Source organism: Leptodactylus fuscus, chromosome 6 (genome assembly GCF_031893055.1).
Source record: "Leptodactylus fuscus isolate aLepFus1 chromosome 6, aLepFus1.hap2, whole genome shotgun sequence".
NCBI classification, from domain to species: Eukaryota; Metazoa; Chordata; class Amphibia; order Anura; family Leptodactylidae; genus Leptodactylus; species Leptodactylus fuscus.
This window is the reverse complement of record NC_134270.1, coordinates 17,966,507-17,972,506: the sequence shown is the minus strand read 5'-3', so window position 1 is coordinate 17,972,506 and position 6,000 is coordinate 17,966,507.

The window sequence follows — 6,000 nt, the reverse complement described above, 5'->3', positions numbered from 1 at the left end:
ACCAGAACCGAGAGGAGTTTTCTTGTAGCATTTTATCTTTAATCTGGTCATTGGAAATATGGATCTTGGTCTCATGGAGTCTTACAGGTCTATCTCATGATTAACTTGTGATGCTAAAATACTGGCAAAGGTTCTAGCAACAAGGTTATAGTGCTGAGGACACTAGTTAATAGCGATCAATGCCGCTGGGAAGTCTATCACCAGAACCCAGAATATCATCCAAACCTTTCAGATCCATTCAGGTGACCAGAAAATATTGAACAACGTTGTTCCTTTCTGAATGGTGCTTCAGTTTCAGATAGATCACAATTTTGTCAATTGAGCACTTTGGAGCAAGGAGGCTGTTGCCGATTACCTCTTTGGAGCAACAGCATTACCCTTGTTGCTCTGAGAGTTCATTTTCAAAATGACAAAAAAGGCACTTTCTGCAGCGATTCACAATGGGGAAACACAATTTGATTAAGGTGCCCCTAACCTAACTATCTGTGGGGCTGGGTTGATATCAGGGTAAGTTCACACAGAGTTTTTTGGTCAGGATGTTGAGGCTGTATTCGCCTCAAAATCCTGACCAAAAAGACAGCCCCCATTGAAATCAATGGGAGCCGCTCAAGAGCTTTTTCAGGGAGCTGGGTTGTGCCGATTCCCGGAAAAAAAAGCGAGGTGCCCATTCTTCAGGCCGTTTCGCCTTGCAATTCAGCCTGAAGACAGACCCTCCTCTGGACTAGGCCCATTCATTGCTCCATACCGGATAATTAGCATTTCAATTAAAGCTGTCTAATTCAAAAATGGTGGCGCCAATCAATAAAAGGTATGTCTGGAATAGTCTTTCTATAGACTATGCAAATATATGCTTAGTTAAAAATCACTAGAGCCAATGATAAATTCCCTTTAAATTGCAAGCAGATAGTGACAGCATAAGCAATCACGCAAACTTTTTAGTAGATTTAAATTTTGAGTTGGGTTGAAATGTTAGCGAAAGACCCAAACTCAGCTTTCTGTCACTGGGCCCTACATTGAGAAGTTATTTACTCACAATTCTGAAAAGGTACCAATAATTTTGTCCTGCTCATTTTGTGGAGTTTTGTGTGAAATTATGTCCAACTTGCCTTTTTTCACAGTTTTCTACGTTGCTCCAATACACATAAAGGAAATATACATGTGTATAACCAATGTGTAATTCCAATTTTCGGGGAGAAACAATTCCTTGGAAAAATTTCAGGGGTGCCAACACTTACGGCCATGACTGTATATACTGTAGAGGCCACTATATAGGGGGGACTACAATGAGAAGGCCATAGTATGGGGGCCCTTATACTGGGGGGTCACAAAAAAGCAGCCCCTCGACAATGCAAAAGTGGCAAAACGTGTTTCGGGGCTTGTGGTGGTGGTCCTGCTCTATTCCGGTATAGACTGTTTATGTTATGCATTTTATTATACTGTATGCCATTGGCCTATGCTATGACAACCCTTGGGTATGTGTTATCCATATACATTAACCTCTTTACGCCATGTGGGGGAATCTACTGGTCTGATTTTTCTGCTTGAGAGCACAAACTTTAGGTGATCATAGACCCTGAGTTGTCAATACATTTCTATGCGGTGTCCTTGTATATTTCTGTATTGGGGGCAGTGGCGTAACTACCGCCATAGCAGCAGAGGCAGCTGCCACAGGGCCCGGGACTTTAGGGGCCCGGGACATTAGGGGCCCGGGACATTAGGGGCCCGGGACATTAGGGGCCCGGGACATTAGGGGCCCGGGACATTAGGGGCCCGGTGACAGCCGCTACCGCTGCTATCATTATACTTGGGGGTCTTTTCGGACCCCCAAGTATAATGATTGGCGGACCAGGAGAGGTAAGAAACATAGAAAACACTGTTAGGGTGCATGCAGACTACGTAACGCCGGGCGTGTATGAGAGCCGTACACGCCGGCATTACGGCAGACTGCCGAACACTTCCCATTCACTTCAATGGGAGCGCTCGTAAACGCCGCTGTTACGAGCGCTCCCATTGAAGTGAATGGGAAGTGTTCGGCAGTCTGCCGTAATGCCGGCGTGTACGGCTCTCATACACGCCCGGCGTTACGTAGTCTGAATGCACCCTTACTTGCCTCTCCACGATCCTGCCAGGCTTCCTTCCTGACGTCCTTTCTGATGTCTCTGAAGTCACATGAACCCGGCCTGCGTCCCGGGTCATGTAACGTCCGACGTCATAGAAGAAGGACGCAGCAGAGAAGACAGCGTAGGAGCTGGGGGACAAGTAAGAAACAGTGGTTTTTTATGTTTTTATTCCCCCGGGTCTCCGATTATTATACTCTAGGGTCTGAAAAGACCCCAGAGTATAATAATGGTTTATGGGTGTCCACTATGGGACATAATACTGTGTGCAGGGGCCACTATGGGCTATAATACTGTGTGCAGGGGCCACAATGGGGCATAATACTTTGTGCAGGGGCCACTATGGAGCATAATACTGTGTGCAGGGACCACTATGGGGTATAATACTGTGTGCAGGGGCCACAATGGGGCATAATACTTTGTGCAGGGGCCACTATGGAGCATAATACTGTGTGCAGGGACCACTATGGGGTATAATACTGTGTGCAGGGGCCACTATGGGGCATAATAGAAAGCACAGGAACGCGTAGGAGGGGGTCGGTCGAGGTCTTCGGGTCGGTCGGGGGGTCCATGTCAAAAGTTTGCCACGGGGCCCCGCCATTCCTAGTTACGCCACTGATTGGGGGATTTACATTATGGATTATTATTTTTATTCCAGATATTTATACATGAATTACTGATACTATTGCAATTATTAGGGTGTATGCCTGCATTGTCTGGATTAAAATGATATATTATTGAATTAGGACACTTATCATCTATTGGCACTTTATTGTATCAGTTCAGTCATGTTGGGGACGGGACCTTCGCCCCAAAGATCGTTTTGATTTTATAGATTTGTTGACTTCTGAATAAAATCAATTAACTATTTATGATTTATGTATTATGCATTTATGAATTCGGAGTATATCTATATAGGAAATGTGGCGATGTAATGTGGATTAGCATGGCTAAGTATAATTGCTAGGAATTTTTGAAATACAAAGAAAAATTTTTTTGAGGAGTCTTCAGTAGTTGATACCTTTTTTTTAATGGCTAACTAAAAATCATGACTTATTGCAAGCTTTTCGGGACTACTAAAAAGGTCCCTTCATCATGCTGGTATAACACATTGTAATACCGTATATACTCGAGTATAAGCCGACCCGAATATAAGCCGACCCCCCTAATTTTACCACAAAAAACTGGGAAAACTTATGGACTCGAGTATAAGCCTAGGGGGGGAAATGCAGCAGCTACTGGAAAATTTCAAAAATTAAAATGGTCAGACTTTTTGGGTGCAATAGATGCTGGGGTAGGGGAGGGGCTGTTTTGGTTGTCTGTCTGCCCCTTCCCTGAGCTTGAGGACTGTTTTTTTTCTTCCCCCCACTTGGAATTCAGTCTGGCTGAATATAGGGGATCTGCAGTGCTTCTATTAACCCCTTCCTGATGGAACAGGAGCACTGCAGATCCCCTATATTCAGTAGATCTTTTTATTTTTTATTTTGCACTATTTTATGGGAGATTCTATACATTAATATTGTGGCTGGTCATAGACCCTCCCTCCTAAAAAAAAAAAAATATATTTTTTTTTTGACTCGAGTATAAGCCGAGGGGGGCTTTTTCAGCACAAAAACTGGGCTGAAAAATTCGGCTTATACTCGAGTATATACGGTACATTGATTGTGATATACCAGCTTGATGAAGGGACCTTTTTAGTAGTCCCGAAAGCTCACAATATTTAGTTAGCCATTAAAAAAAAGGTATCAACTACTGAAGACTCCTCAAAAAAATTTTCTTTACATTTCATATCCTCTGACTAACACAGTTCAAGGATATTTTTCCTTATAGGAATTTTTGGTGATTTATAGGTTAACATTATAGTATGGGGGGCATTATACTGTGGGGTCACAATAAAGGGGCATGCTACTAAGCCAGTAAAACTAAAGGAGCACTATATTGTATGGAGGCAAAAAGGGACATTGTTGCAAATGGGCAGGGTCAAATCGACCATTAGTTTGCAATATCTTGAGTTGATCTTATCCCACTTGGATTCTATGAATGTTGGGATTTATGATCACCCGTTTTTCACTTTTGTTGATAAATAAGGTCATGACTGCACAAATGCAACTTAACCACTTCCGGACCACCCATAGAGTATAAACGTCCGGAAAGTGGTTGGCTTGCTCAGATAGGACATACCGGTAAGTATAAAAAACAAAACATAATACGCCAATAAAACGCCATTATTAAAGGTTATGGCCCCACCCACGACAACATCATAGAAAATAAAAATTACCGTAACAGAGAGGAAAAACTATTTTAGGGTGCATGCACACTGAGTAACACCGGGTGTGTTTGAGAGCCGTACACGCCGGCATTACAGCAGACTGCCGAACACTTCCCATTCACTTCAATGGGAGCGCTCGTAACAGCGGCGTTTACGAGCGCTCCCATTGAAGTGAATGGGAAGTGTTCGGCAGCCCTGCTGTAACGCCGGCGTGTACGGCTCTCATACATGCCCGGCGTTACGTAGTGTGCATGCACCCTTATAAAGTTTTTTTCAGCAGGACTTTGTGTTATTAACCCTTTCCCGACATCCGCCGTAATAGTACGGCCCATGCCGGTGTGCAACTATGGCGACCGCCCGGGACACGGGCGGCCGCCTTAGCCGCCGGGTGTCTACTGCTTTACACAGTAGACAACCGGCGCTAATGTCTCCAATCAGTTCCGATCGGAGGCATTAACTCCTCCGGCGCCGCGGTCAAAGGTGCCATTTTCCCGGCGGCGCATGGGTGCCGCCATTTTGCTGGTGATCGCCGGCGTCTGGAGCAAGCACCAGGGCCGACATCACGTTTCCATGACAGCTGGGAACCTTGTAAAAGCTCCCCGGCTGGTCTGCATTCACATTCTTTTGCAGGCTGGTCTATGCAGCCTGCAAAAGAAATGATGATTTTTTGCAATGCATTATATTAGTGATCAGACCCCCTGGGGTTCAAGATCCCAAGGGGGACTAATAAGTGCAAAAAAAAAAAAATAATTTTTAAAAGTATTAAAAATTCAAATCACCCCCCCCCTTTCCCTAGAACACATATAAAAATAATTAAATACTGTGAAACATACATGTTAGGTATCCCTGTGTCCGAAATCACCCGCTCTACAAATCTATAAAAATATTTTTCCTGTACGGTAAACGCCATAGCTGGAAAAATAGTCAAAAGTGCCAAACTGCCGTTTTTTTCACTGTCTGATAAAAATTTGAATAAAAAGTGATCAAAGCAATAGCATTTCCCGAAAATGGTAGAACTAAAAAGTACACCTGGCCCTGCAAAAAAGGCGCCCTATGCATCCCCGTACACGGACGTATAAAAAAAGTAAAGGCTGTCAGAATATGGCGACTTTTAGAAAAAAACATTTTTAACACAGTTTGCGATTTTTTTTAAGAGGTTAAAATGTAAATAAAACCATATAAATTTGGTATCCCCGAAATCATAATGAAACACAGAATACAGGAGACATGTCATTTTGGCTGCACAGTGAACGCCGTAAAACCGAAGCCCGTAAGAAAGTCGCAGAAATGCATTTTTTCTTCAAATCCACCCCATTCTGAATTTTTTTCCAGCTTCCCAGTACATTATATAGAATAATTAATGGTGGCATCATGAAGAAAAATTTGTCCCGCAAAAATTAAGACCTCATATGGCTCTGGGAGCAGAGAATTAAAAAAGTTATGGGGTTTAAAAGGAGGGGAGTCAAAAACGAAAAATCAAAAAATGCCATCAGCGGGAAGGGGTTAATAAATAAAAAAGAAAATTTCCCTCCTATTTTTTTTTAAATATTTTCCCATATATAAAAAAAAAGATTTAAACACATTTAAAAATAAAAACAACATAAAAATAAAGCC